The 14,930-nt window shown below is 32.5% G+C and overlaps 1 non-coding gene across 1 annotated transcript; it reads right to left on the bottom strand.

Annotated features, from left to right (window-relative positions):
• Nucleotides 1-13,379: 13,379 nt before the first annotated feature.
• On the bottom strand, nt 13,380-13,486 carry LOC120125250. The gene has a single exon (XR_005516353.1). It is a non-coding gene; the product is annotated as a small nucleolar RNA R71 (small nucleolar RNA).
• Between the last annotated feature and the right edge of the window lie 1,444 nt (nt 13,487-14,930).

Below are 14,930 nucleotides of genomic sequence, written 5' to 3'. Positions count from 1 at the left end.
TTTTAGATTTTTTATAATTATAGCATAGTTTATTTAATACCCGGATGGTCGCTTATCGTATTTGCTTTTTCCAGTAATAAAATATATGCTTTAAAAAATAATATATATTTTGTAGTGTAAGAATCGTGGGGTCAAAGGTTGCCTGCCACGTGTATTGGCCGGCCAGGTGAAGCCATCAGGTGCGGACAGGTGCAACCTTGGGAAACTCAGATGGCGAATGGGGATGACGATTTCATATTTTTAGAAACTCTGTTTGCCATTGGTTAAAGAAGCGGGCAGCAATATCGATGCCTTTATGACGATAATCGCCTCGGGTTTGACCAAAATTACATGCATACCCTGCCGCCATTAGTTAAGTTTTGGTTTAATATCAAAATAAATGTCCGACTATACCCTTTTTTTCTGAATATGTGTCTAAAGTATTTTTTGACTTATTCTGGTGCATAACGTTACAAAAGTTACACTTTAGATGTTTAGACCATCAACAATGTTAATTTTTCTATTAAGTGACACGTACCACAATCTGATAATTTTAAAAATTGTATTTAAAATTAAAAAAATTAAAATTATATATTTTTTAAAAGAAAACACAAAAAATAAATAAATCCAAAACTTTAAAAACCTTCATTTCAAACCCTAAACCCACATCGACCATTGCCTTTTACCGTTGATAAAGCTCCACATGACTTCCCCTCCCTCCGGCGACCAAAACCCTTATAAAATCATAGCGATTGACGACTGATCATTGATGAATCGATGTTTTCCACACGCGAACCCTAGGATAAAAATCGTGATCCCACGTGATTCCAACAGTCAATCAACGACAACTACAACGGCATATGATTAGGAGGTTGACAGGGACTACATCAGCGACAATGGTCGCGATTGACAATGGCGAGGATAACAGGTTGAGGTTAATATTTGAAGATTTTTGGGTTTTTATAACTTAAAAGAAATTACAGTTTTTTTTAAAAAATATAATAATATTTTTAAGAACATAAATTTCAAAATAATCAGATTATAAAACGTGTCACTTAACGGGAAAAGTAACGTCGTTGAGGGTTCGAGCACCTAAAATAATAACGTTTGTAACGTTTGGTATCTGAATGAGTTAAAAAATATTTTAGGCACCTATTTGAAAAAAATAATATAATTTAGACACTTATTTTGATGTTAACCCTTAAGTTTTAAAGGAACCAAGTTGGCGCGTGGAGTGGGGGATTAGGTTTGGTTGCTTGTACTCAGACCATTTTTCTATTAATTTCTGACGTGGAATTTGTCCATTATATTGAGAGAAACGTCATGTACGATCAGCACTAAATTAGATTCGTGTTCCTCCTTCAAGCCAAACTCAGTCGAAGTCGATCTATTGTGCTCAGATTTATGATTTATTTATTTATTAGATTTTATTTTCGGTTTTAAGGTTTGTTCTTTATTAATTTGAGTTGATAGGCCTTTCAACGAATTTTTTTTACAAATGTTTATTTTAAGGTTAATTTAATTTTATTTATAAAAATATAGTAAGAAGTTATTTTAAAAAAAGAATTTTAAAATAATTAAACTAATTTTTTTATAAATTTTAAAACTAATCATATTTAAAGGAAAGGGGAATAAGATTTTAGGAGATTAAATGTGAGTGCTCCTAACCAGTCTAAAATCCATAAGAGAGTACGATGGAAAAAAGATAAGTAATTTAATCAATTAACCAAATATGTTTGCTCAATGTGAATTAAGATATTAATTGTTAGTAATGATCTTAAAAATATATTTGAAAGCATAAATGATTATTTACAATATATATATTTAAATATTATTTAAAATATTTAGTATTATAATATATAATAAAAATATAAAAAATATTTAAGAATTTTATTATAGTAATTATACATGTCTTATGAAAATATATAAAGTTTAAAATGATTTTTATCTAAATTAACATGATGAGATATAAAATATTTAAACTCATAATTAATCTATCAATCTTAAAATCATATCTTGATAAAAAAAATAAGTTTTTAAATTATAAAATAACATATCATATGAAAAAATGGATGTTAATTTTGACTTTAAAAGCAATTTTCAAACAAAAAAAGATAAAATTGTTTAACTTTTATGTTTGGATTGAAAAGAAAAGAAATAATATTTGTTCAGTATTACTTACGACTTCAAAAGTATCTTTACCCCGAAAACACTTTGCAAATGTTAGATGAGACCTAAATCATGTTGACATAAGTTTTCGTATATGGAAACAATGATGTTCAGAAAAATCCATATTAACAATTTATTAAAGGATAAAATATATTTTAAATCACTCAATTATTAAGCAGTTTATAAAAGTGATTACTTAATTTTAAAAAGTTATAATAAACATACTCAATTACACTTATGTTATAATCAAGTAGTTCCGTTAAAAATAAAACAAACGTTTGACGATGGCTCATATTATATCAATATTATATATATATATATATATATATATTCTATCAATTTAGTCTTAATTTAAAATAATTTAATAACTATAAACCCTCATATTAAAAAATATATCATTTTAATCTTATTCTTCTCTTAAATTGATTGTTCCTCTGTGTTCATCAATTTAACTCTAATAGATATTTGGTTTGTTGTTTCTTCTTTGCTCAAACCTACTTTAATATTTCTTTACTAAAAATAAATAATTAACATATTTTATATAAATTAAAAATAAATACATTGAAACTATAGGATGCAAAGTATTGTGAGAGAGACATAGTAATAGTAGGGATGGCAAAAAAACCGAACCTGTCGGTGAAAACCAAAAATTGAATTAAACGGGTCGGGTTCGGGGATGATAAATTGGGATGGGGATGGGGAAAACCAAATTTTTTAAATGGGGACGGGGACGTGTTTGGTAATCCCCGCCCCGATTACTCGAATACCCGGCCTGATAAATATTAAAAATAATTATATATATATATATATATATATATTAATAAATTTAATTTAAACTAAAATATATATATATAAAGGAGATTAGGATTTAGGAGAACACATCTTGACCTACTCGTCACTTTCCCTGATGCTGCTCTCAAGTCTTGCTTCGCCGATCTTCACCTTCCCTGCTCTACTGCTGGTGACTTCACTTCCTCGGCCGATCTTCCTTTCCCTTGCCACTTCGCCGGCCGATCTTCCCCTTCCCTAGTGACTTCTACGACCGATTTTCCCCTTTCGAGTTTCGGCCTTCCCTCGTTACTTCCCATCCGATTGTATTTGAGGTTAGTCTTGCATCTTTATGTTTACTAGCATGTGATGGTAGTAGCTTCTGTAAACCAATTTTAATGGTCTGTAATCAATTTTACGGTTGCAATCTTGTTCTTTTACTCATGGTAGTAGCTTTTGTAATCAGTAGTAGCTTTTGTAATCAATTTTAATGGTCTTGCATCTTTATGTTTACTAGCATCTTCTTCCTGTGTATATAAAATTGTTGGGCAGCAATATGGATTTTGAGAAAATCTATCCGTTTTTTTAAATTCCTCAGTATTGTTTTTGTTTGTCAGTTAATTAGGTAGTTGGTAATTTTAGTTGCTTTTATATTTCTACTTCTGGATGGGATGTACCTGAATGATAAATGTGAAATTAGTGTTTCAAGTTTGATAAATGGTCTTCAATCTTGTTTGCAAACTGATGTATTTTAGGAAAAATAGTTACTAATTAAATGGTCTTCAATCTTGTTTCAAGTTTGATAAATGTGAAATTATTGTTTGAAAATGTGACTTGGTTAATATCTGGAATTATGGATATGCTATTATTGTTACTATCAAGTATCAAGTTATTATTCTTAGAATCGAGGTGATTTTACAGCAAGTGCAAGTCCATTCTTAAGTCCATTTTTGTATGATAGTTGAGAACATTAATTATCTAATTATTACCACTTCAAACCATAGAAATCACCTGCTAAATGCTAATATCATTTCTGATCATTAATAGCTACTTTTCTTAATGAAGGTTATTTCATAGCAATAATGGAAGGTCAACGATCCATAGATGATAATTCTAATGCACGGGCACAAACACAATCACAAGCTGAAAGCAATAACATGACTCAATCATCTCCGATGCCAAATAACCAAGGCCCATCCATTTCACCCATAGAAGAAGAACAAATACAAATCGATGATAGCAATGCTGGTACAAATAGTAGAAAGCGAAAACTTACTTCAGTTCTATGGAATCACTTTGAGAAGGTGAATGTTAACAATGGGGATAAGTCAGAGTGTCGTTATTGCAAGAAAAAATTAGGAGCAAATAGTAAGAATGGGACATGAAACTTGCATGATCATTTCAAGAGTTGTCCAAGGCGAACTTGTAGAGATATACGTCAACAAGTGATTGGGATGGGGTAAAAAACAACGGATTGAAAAACAAATCTATCATGCTTAAATTTTAACCCCGAAAAATCAAGAAAAGATCTTGCAGAGATGGTAATAGTGCATGAATATCCACTTGTAATGGTGGAACATCATGGGTTTCGAAAGTTTATGGTTGGTCTTTAACCTTTATTTAAGGTTCCATCTAGGAATACCTTAAAAATGATATTCTCAAGATTTATGACTTTGAGAAAGAAAAAACAATGCAGTATGTTTATTTGTTTAATCGATTTCTAATTTGTATCTTGTATTTATTTGGTTTCTAATTTATATGTTGTATTTATTTCAGTCTATTGAAGAAGAATCTAAGCAAGATTGCCATTACGACAGATATGTGGACATCAAGTAATAAAAAAAAAGGTTTCATGTCAATCACATCGCATTTGATCGATGATAACTGGGAGATGCAAAGCCAAATAATGAGGTATTTTAAACTTACCTTTGCTAGCTAGGTACTAAATATAAGAACTAAATTGTTTCTAATTACTTATTTACTAGGCTTATATACGTGCCTTTTCCTCATACTGCTGAAGTTCTTGCTGATATGTTGTATGATTCTCTATGTGATTGGAACATTGATAGAAAAATATCAACAGTTATAGCTGATAATTGTAGCAAAAATGATCTGATGATTCATTTATTATTAGACAAGTTGTCTTTGAACTCGTTGATTTTAGGAGGAGAGTTATTTCATATGAGATGTTGTGCACACATCTTGAACTTGATAGTTAAAGATGGTTTATCTATTATTGGGGATGGAATTGAGAGAATTAGGGATAATGTTTATTTTTGGAGCGCAACAAAAAAAATAGAAAAGTTTGAAGAAGCGGCTCGTCACTTGGCAATTGATTGCTCAAAAAAATGTCTCTTGATTGTAAAACACGTTGGAACTCGACATATTTGATGTTGAGTGTTGCTATAGTGTACAAGGATGTTTTCAAACGTTTAAGGCAATGAGAAGCACAGTATAGAAGTTTACCTACAGATAGAGATTGGGAGTTAACCTTAAGTATTTGTGGAAAATTGCAACTATTTTATAAGGTGACTTTGATGTTTTCGGGTACCAAGTATCCTACGGCTAATGTATTTTTCCCATCCATATGTGAGATAAGAATTGTATTAAGTAAGTGGAGTGAAGATCGAGATGAAGTGATAAAAGCAATGGGGGAGAGGATGCTAGTTAAGTTTGATAAATACTGGTCAGTTATACATGGAGTTATGAGAGTTGCAGTTGTATTAGATCCAAGATACAAGTTCAAAATGATGGATTATGCTTTCCCGAAGATTTATGGTTTTGAAAAGTCTGATGTTGGAATTGTAAAACTAAAGGAACTTGTGTCTCGTTTGTTTCAAGATTATGAAACTTATAGTTATGAAAGTTCACGAAAACATGATGTTGATTCAAGTCGCAAAACTAGTGACATGGAGGTGGAGGGGATTTTTCAACGACTATTTTACATTCATTGAAGAGGATAATCATACAGGTATCACTATATGAGTTCGTTTTATTTATCTTTTGATTGTTTTATTTATCTTTTAAATGTATAAAATTATTATTGTAGGTATCACGTCGGAGCTTGATCATTATCTTCAAGAGAAAGTAAGGACACAAAATTCGGAGCTTGATATTTTGTCTTGGTGGAAAACAAATGGTTTCAAGTATCCAACATTACAAAAAATTGCCTGAGACATATTAGCAACTCCAATATCCACTATTGCGTCTGAGTCTACCTTTAGTACAAGTGGTAGATTGGTGAGTCCTCATCGGAGTCGTCTTCATCCAAAGACGTTGGAAGCTCTAATGTGTGCCCAAAGTTGGTTAATAAACAAAATAAGAGGTAATCAATCATTTCTTTTACTTATAACTTTATTTTTTCAATTGTACTGTTGATATGATATGTTATATAAATTAATAAATACAACAACCTGTTCACAAGAGTCTGAAGCATATTGTAAAAGCATCGAATATGATCGTGATGATGGTGACGAGGTAATAAATTGATATACAAGTTATACCTGATATCATTAACTTTTTTATATAAATTTTGGTGGCTTATAATTTTTTTGTGTACTTGTAGCAATCGGGGGTCACAATTGTTTGATGACGGTGGTGGTGTCGTTGATGTGACTTGGAAATTGGAACTTTGGAAGAATGATTTCGTTTATGAAAGTTGAAACACTATATTATTAGTCGTTGTCATTATATTTGTCTATTTGAATTGATTTTTTTTTATATTTTGGATGCATTTGGTGGTGTTTGGCGTTTCAAGTAAGTTTAGATCCGATAATAACATTATTTTTCAAATAACTCGTATCATCGTGTGAAATTTAAACGGTAACGGGGATCCCCGCGGTGAAAAATAACCATATAAGGTAAACGGTTATTTAAACGGGTAATTTTCACCGCGGTTATCCCCGCAGTGAAAATTACCCGTTTAAATAACCGTTTATGTTAAACGGGGATACACGTTTCCCCGCGGTTTTCCCTGATTACCCGTTAGGGATCCCCATTTAAATCCCCACAATTTTTTAAGCGGGGATAGGTACGGGTAAGGGATTTTGTAAATGGGGAGGGGGGACCAATCCCTGGCCCGAAACCGCCCCGTTGCCATCCCTAAGTACTAGTAGAGAATCATTTTATTATGTTGGTGCACTAGAGTAGAATGAAATATTGATTTTATTGTTTGTATGTTTTAAGATTAGATATATTTATCAATGATTTATATTGTTTTCAGGCGTATCTAAACTTAAATCTAAGTTTAGGCCCCACCCTATTCTCCAAAAAGGATAAATTATTTATTTAGTCACCCATTGATTATTTAATTTCTATTTTAGTCACCCAACTATTATTTATTTTAAATCACGCTTAATGTTACATTTTAGGTCTGTTTGGGTCATTCGTCTTTAAAAATTAGTAGTGATATTGATGTGTCATCATATGATAGTGTCACGTCATGATTGAAAAATAATTAAAAAATATAATATTAACATCATTGTTAATTTTTCAACGGTAGATGATCAAAATAGAATCAAATCGTAAGGTTAGCTATGATTTTTGAAAAAAAATAGTTGAGTGACCAAAACATAAATTAAGTAATGGGTGGATGATCAAGTAGTTAGTTTACCATAAATAAAAATATGTATGAATTATGTTAAGAAAATTATATATATATATATATATATATATATATATATATGAATTGTTTTAGATAAATTTTTATTGTGTTTATATTGGCCAGTCTATAAAATTTTTCTAAATTCGTCACTTATTGTTTTCATGAAATTTTTTAAAGTTAAATGTTTTTCTTGTCAATATTTGAGGATTAGAAGTTTATATATATATAGTTTGACGTTCAATAAAGTATTGAGAGATTATGGCGAATGACATAGAATAAATAATATGAGAGAAGCACAATGACTAAACTAATAGGTTTTTTAAATATAAAGGATTAAATTTATTAAATTATTTTAAATTATAATAGGATGTATAAATTTTTAGGGATTAAAACTGTCATGGTACAAAACCTCATCATATGTTGTTCATTTTTGACGGATTGGTGGTCTGTAATAAAATTTTAATCGACATACTCAATTATAAATTTTCAAAATTTGATTACATGTTTGCAACCTAAATAATAACAGAGTGACTTGCAATGTATTTTACCATTTGACATAAAAATGTAGTGAATACAAGGTAGTATTTGTTCAAAGATAACTCCTAACCATTTTACAATGAACGTTCATACTTTTGGCATACGTGGTGCTTAAACCCGGAATCTCAAGGGATAATAAGTCTCTTAACCACTAAGATCATTTGGCTCGTTCGAGTAATTAACATTGTTAATTATTGGAAATAACTAAAGCTATTATAAAAATAAATAAAAGATTAATACACAGATCCTATAAGAATTATTTTTGTGTTTATAGTTTAAGAATTAAAGTTTAGAATGTAACATCTCAAATCTCAGGTTAGTAATTTCGAGCTAACCCGAGAAGATTTGAATAAGCCCACTAGACTTATAGGAAAGCTTGGACCAATTGAGGATAGGTTTTGGCTTGTGTTAGGCCCAAATAGTAGCATAAAAGATGCATTTTTAATATTAGAGTGGAAGAGGAAAGACTAAAAGGGCTATTATATCATTTTCAACCAAAGACTGATTTTCTTTAATGAGAGTGATGTAATTTGACTGAACCACTCCCCATTTTTCTCTTTTTACCATTCCTTGTCCCCTACCTATATTCTCTCCATTTCCATATTTTCCTTCTCTAAGTGAGGTTGCAAAGGTGAAAACTTGGTGACCAAGCAAGCTTAGTATGAAATTCCCAAGGTAAGAATCTTAATCTCTTTACCCCAAACTTTCATTCAAGCTCTCAAGCACAAGGTTTGGTCATAATGGCCATAGTGGAGGTTTAGTGGGGGTTTAGGAAACTAGAGATTTCTAGCTTATTTTTTTGTGGTAAATTCGAGTTTAGGAAAGTGTTATTAGCTTTAATTTGGTCTCTTAATCGAGTAAATAGCCCATTTGCTCTTGTTATAATTAGTGAAAAAGATTGGAGAAGGTTCTAAACCCAAGCACCCTTGTGAATCACTAAGTTTCGTTGCTTAACTTGCATTAGTTTATGAAGCATATAAGTATGTTCATGATAGATTCTAGTTGATGGTGTTATAAAGCATGAAAAATGACTCCTTATGACCCCTATCAACAGGGCATTTCTAAGCTTGGGTATCATTATAGGATGAACAATACCGATATTGTTCTTCGTGTAGTTACAAATAGTAAGGTATTCTGGCCGAGAGTATTAATACCGATTCATATGGTATCAATAATACTCCTAGGGTATCAATACTCAAAGGGGAGTATCGATATCACTTTTAGATTTTTAATTCCAATATCCAATTTTGGTACCAATACCCAATGGAGTATCGATACCATGGTGGGGCATCGATACTTGCTAATTTTTCAAACAACAAAACCACATTTAGTATCTATACTAAGGGTAGTATTGATACCCTAGTTTTCTTGTATTGATACTCCAATTAAGGGTATCAATACTACTAGAACTCAATGAATTACAATAGTCTATTTTGGTATTGGTACCTCACGTTGATACCGATACTCAGAGATTGGTATCGATACTGAGAGGCCTAGTATCGTTACCCTCATCTTAAATTGAGTAAGAAACCCTTCTCATCTCAAGTATTTTGATCAGGGGATTAGAGGCCATCAAAACTTTATTAATAAGCTACAAGCGAGAACAACAATTATAATTATAATTACAGTTAAAAACAATATAAAGTATGAAGTCATAAAACTAGTTTTTGTATGACGCTCTAGAAACGATCATGGCACCTTAGTTGTTCTAGTAGTAGGATGATCATTCTGTGCATCAGAATGTCCGAGCATGTCTCAATTAGTGCACAAGGCACTTCTGGTCGGGCGTAGATACCCCAAGTACTCACAAGGAGCAGGTTGGTTGAGTGAATGCTTTCGATTTAGAAATTTTAGATCTCACCTTAAGTAGGCTAGAGGGTGTGTGTCTCGAGATGTAGCAAAATGCTTTGTCCACACCATGATACCTACCTATGTATGTGTGTTTAACTTAGCATCCATGTATGCTAACATTCCTACTTGCTAGCATGATCATATAGTGGACGCGTGTAGTATAGTTTAGTTATTAGTGTAACACTAATGTGTGAGCTCAACGTTCGAAATTTGTTTCTGTGCACAGGTTCTTAGGAGAAGCGTTTGAGGATCTTATCATGCATTTTATGTTTCATACCAATCCGACTTTAGAGTATGTCTTGAGTCTTTCTTAGAGGACGTGTATTGTTTATATATCTTCTTGTGTTCGAGTCGTAACTGTATTTTGAAATACTCATGTGAAACAATTTGAATGTATTTTTAGGAGCAATCGGTCATTGTAAACTTGAAATGTTATATTTCTTTTATCTTATGATTTTTTGGTGGACTTTTAACTGATGTTTTATTATATTTTTAAAAAGAAAATTTTTGGTCTAGCTACCTCAGTGATCTTGTATAACATAATAGTCCATCAGTCTCTGGGTCGTATTGGATTAGGAAGTTACATTTATATGTGCATGCCCCTAGAGTGTCAAGAGTACTTTGTATAGAATAGCGATAATGACTTTATTTTCTTATAAATTTTAGAGAAAAATTATGGACGGTAGTAGAGCTCTTAGCCATGAGGGTAGGGAGAAGAGTCATACCTCTTTTGTAGCTGACATTGACAACGAGTTCATATTAGACGTAGAGTTCGAGATTTTAGGAGATGTTAGGGTCGATGAGGAAACCTTTTTTAGGGATCTAATGGTAGCCTTAAGACATATAGTGATAGTTATCCCTAGAACACAAGTTGTATAACTTACCCCGTCTGCATCGTCAACCCATCCGATAGTAGTACCCCATGAGTTTTCAATAGAGAGACTCTATAGATTTGAGAACACAAAATTTATTGGTTCCAGGGATGATGACCATATCACTACAAATCAGTGGATTAGAAAGACCATCCACACACTCCAACAGTTTCATCTGACCCTTAAGGGTAATCTGGTATGCGTCATCACCCTATTGAAGGGTGATGCCATAGACTAGTGGGAGAATATCGAGATTACCATGGAGCCCGAGAGGCCGACGTGAGAGCACTTTTGTCAGAATTTTGCTAGAAGTACATTTGAGAGGCTCTCATCGACGATTTGAGAGACCAATTTCTACATTTGAATCAGAGGGATCGATCAATGTTTGAGTACAAGAGGGAATTTCTCTGGTTGAGTCAGTATGCATCGAAGTTGGTGGCGTTTGAGTACCACAAATACTAGAGGTTTAGGGAGGGCTTTCATATCGATATTCTCACCCATCTAGCAGTAGACCCTCATAAGATCTTCGTTGAACTAACCCGATAAGCGAAGGTGATTGAGAGGTTTTGGGCATGAGGTTTAGAGCATTTTTTGTTATAGAAAGGCATATTCAAAGGATGATAGAGTCTTCAAGACCCACCCAGGCACCAGCTAAGAGGGCCAAAGATTCCTAGGGTTCTTGAAGGACTCTGATAACTCTCTAAATGAGTTATCCTTTTAGTATCTTTTTACCTAGGTTGAGCTTCAACTTAAGAATTTTTAGGATCATTTTTATATATTTTCTATCATTTGTATCATGGGTAAAAGTTGGTAATTGTTGGCTTAATTTTTATGTTTTATGCTCAGATTTGGTGCACTAATATCGGGAGACATTATTTGATGTTGCAGGTGATGCTACGTTGTGATAGTGCTTTAGACTACTGAGCAATTTTGTAGCATTTGATGACTCACTAGGTGAATAGTGGAGAACCTCATAGAATGTTCAGTTGGAAGAGGGTAGCTGTCAAGGCTCTAGAATAACCTGAAGTGTGGTGAAAGATTATTAATTGAAGGATCACCCATTCAACCTATAAATAGGAGTGATCTTCTCATCATGGATTCATTCAAAACTTTCATCTCCTACATCTTTCTCCACATACTTAAGCCTCAATAGCAGGCTAGTCTACCCGCCAGGGAATACAACAGCAGTAAAAGAGTAGCGTGACCGATTGGGATTCAACATTTAGAGTGTTATCTTAAATTAGAGAGAAGGAAAACGATATTTGTGGATGTTGAATGATTATTACTTTTATTTTGGGTATCGAGCATAAAGTGCTCGATCAATTGTTTGACTTATGGTTTTTACTATTTGAACTATGTTTTTGATATTATAGTTTTTATGTAATGTTGATTAGATATAATAGTATTTTATGCATTTGGTCGTTGGTTGATTTTAGAAATAAAATTAATTAAGTTTGCATGCTAATTTCGTCACAACATAGATGGTTATAAGAGTAGATTTTCCTTTAGAGATATAGGGTGCCTATGATTATGCTTAATTATGAACTTATTAGCTTTTTAATGAGAAATAAGAGTTTAGTAAGTTGTGGATTAATTCTTGCATAACTCATAAATATAGAACTTTTGTATTACCATTATGATAGCAGCCCAATTATAAAATCAACTTAGGACCATTGATCTTTAATGCTCCCTTAATTGTTGTAGCATTCCCTTGCTATTTAACATTGATATTCCTACCTTTTACTTTTGTTTATCAATCATCACTTTAACTCTTCTTTGCTACACTTAAACTCTATTGTAATCAATTTATTCTCTGTGGGTTCGACATCCATAACATTAATTTTCTACCACTTTATTACTTGATTTACGATATGTGCACTTGCATATATTGCTGTATCAATTTCGTAGCATCAAGTTTTTGGTGTCGTTTTCAAGGAGCATCAATTTTACTTTAAAGTTTCTTTTATAGTGTTCTTATTTGGTTATTTATTTTTGTAGGTACTTAATTTTTAGCTTCATTAGTTTATGCCATATAGTGGCGACGAATTAGAATCATTTGACCTAGAGATTCAAAGAACTTTTCGAAGATGAAAAAGATAAGCTGCTAGAAATCAAGCATTTACGGCTAGACAAGAATACAATGCCCTACCTCCACTACAACATGGAGATGATGTTGAACTTCTAGTTGGCAATGAAGCAAGGCAACACAATTGTATAATATGGATGATCGTAACCGACCTATTAGAGAGCATGTAGTGCCAACCCTTGATTATCTACATCCGAGCATAGTAAGACCATCAATACATGCAACAAACTTTGAGTTGAAGCCAGACATGTTCTAGATGTTGTAGTCAATACGGCAATATGGTAGGTTAATTGTTGAACATCCGAGAGTGTATCTCTGATCATTTATGGAAGTTTGTGATTTATTTTTGCAACAATGGGTTCCCAATGAATCTTTAAATTTGAAACTTTTCCCTTATTCATTAAGAGATAAAGCTAGAATATGGTTCACATCGCTGCCTCTGGGTACCATAGCATCTTGGAATGAGCTAGCGTAAAAGTTTTTTCTTTTACTCAACCCTTACAACATGAATGCAAAAATCTGAAATGACCTTACTTCATTCAAGTAGATGGAAGATGAAAGCTTATACGAGGCATGAGAAAGAGTTAAGGATTTGTTGCGAAAATGTCCAATGTATGGATTTCCTTATTTGACTCAAATTGAGATATTTTACAATAGGCTGAATATACAAACTTGTATGGTAGTAGATGTTTCAACAAAAAAAAACTTTTTTAGACAAAACATATAATGACACATATGATATTCTGGAGAGGATATCAAACAATGATTACCAGTATCTAAATATGAGAAACATGTTTGGTAGACGTAATCCTATAGTGGTGGATATTGATGCATTCAACTTTATGGCATCTCAAATTTCAGCATTGATGAACATGATGAAAAAGTTGCAAAAACTAGGGGGTTTTATGAGGTAAAAGCTACCACTAGTCTTTCTTGTGTTTACTGTGGAGATAATCACAATTTTAAATATTGTCCTCAAAACCCTAAGTCATTTTTCTTTGTAAAAAATTATAATAGAAATGAAATTGCTTATGGCAATACCTACAATGCTAACTTTCGGAATCATCCTTATCTGTCTTGGAGAATCCAAAATATTGCCAATCTTCAACAACATCACTACCAACAACACTACCAACAACAATAGTATAATCAACAACAAGCAATGTTGCAGTCTCAATTATAACATTAAGCTACATAACCGCAATAAAGCCAAAGTTATCAAGGCCAATCTTCAACACAACCTTTCAATCTATCCTCACTCGAAGCCTTGATGAGAGAATACATGGCTAGCCAATCAACATTATTAAGGGCTTTAGAAAATAAAGTGGGCTAAATGGCAAATGCTCTCAATAATAAACTACAAGGGACGCTGTCCAACGACATCGAAAATCCCAAACAAGGAAAAAACATTGCAACGCCATTACTACTCAAAGTTGCATCTATATTGGGAAGCCTGTTAAGGAGACCAAGAAGAATGAAGAAGGGGCTACCAAGAATAATAAGGGAAATAATAAAAAAGTTGATATTGAGATATCCACCATGAATGCCACAACTAAATAAGAAGGACAGTGCAATAGTCCTGAACCATTACTGACATCAATGCCTGGCATTTCTCCAACTTCAATACCATAACAACCCATGATGCCTCCACTATTTTCTCAACATTTCAAAAAGGTAAAGGAGGATCAACAATATAGAGCATTTATTAATGTCCTTTACCAACTAACAATTAACATTTAACATTTCGTTGATTGAGGCACTAGAGCAAAACCCAAACTACATTAAATTCTTGAAAGAAGTCCTATCCAAAAAGGGAACTGAGAATTTGAGATGTTAGTATTACTAAATGATGCAGTGCTATGGCTACAAGTCAATTACCATAAAAGCTTATCTAGGGAGTTTCAGTATTCTTTACATCATTGTTGATAAATTTATGGGAGAAGCTTTATGTGACTTGGGTGCTAGTATAAATTTAATGACACTGTCAATTTTCAAAAAATTTAGAAGCTGGAAAGCAAGACTGACCACTATCATGTTGCAAATTATTGATAGATACACCGTGCAT

The sequence above is a fragment of the Hibiscus syriacus genome, unplaced genomic scaffold, assembly GCF_006381635.1.
Source record: "Hibiscus syriacus cultivar Baekdansim isolate YM2019G1 unplaced genomic scaffold, ASM638163v2 tig00001340_pilon, whole genome shotgun sequence".
NCBI classification, from domain to species: domain Eukaryota; kingdom Viridiplantae; phylum Streptophyta; class Magnoliopsida; order Malvales; family Malvaceae; genus Hibiscus; species Hibiscus syriacus.
Note: the sequence above shows the minus strand (reverse complement) of the source record. Positions and strands in the feature narration are given on the sequence as shown.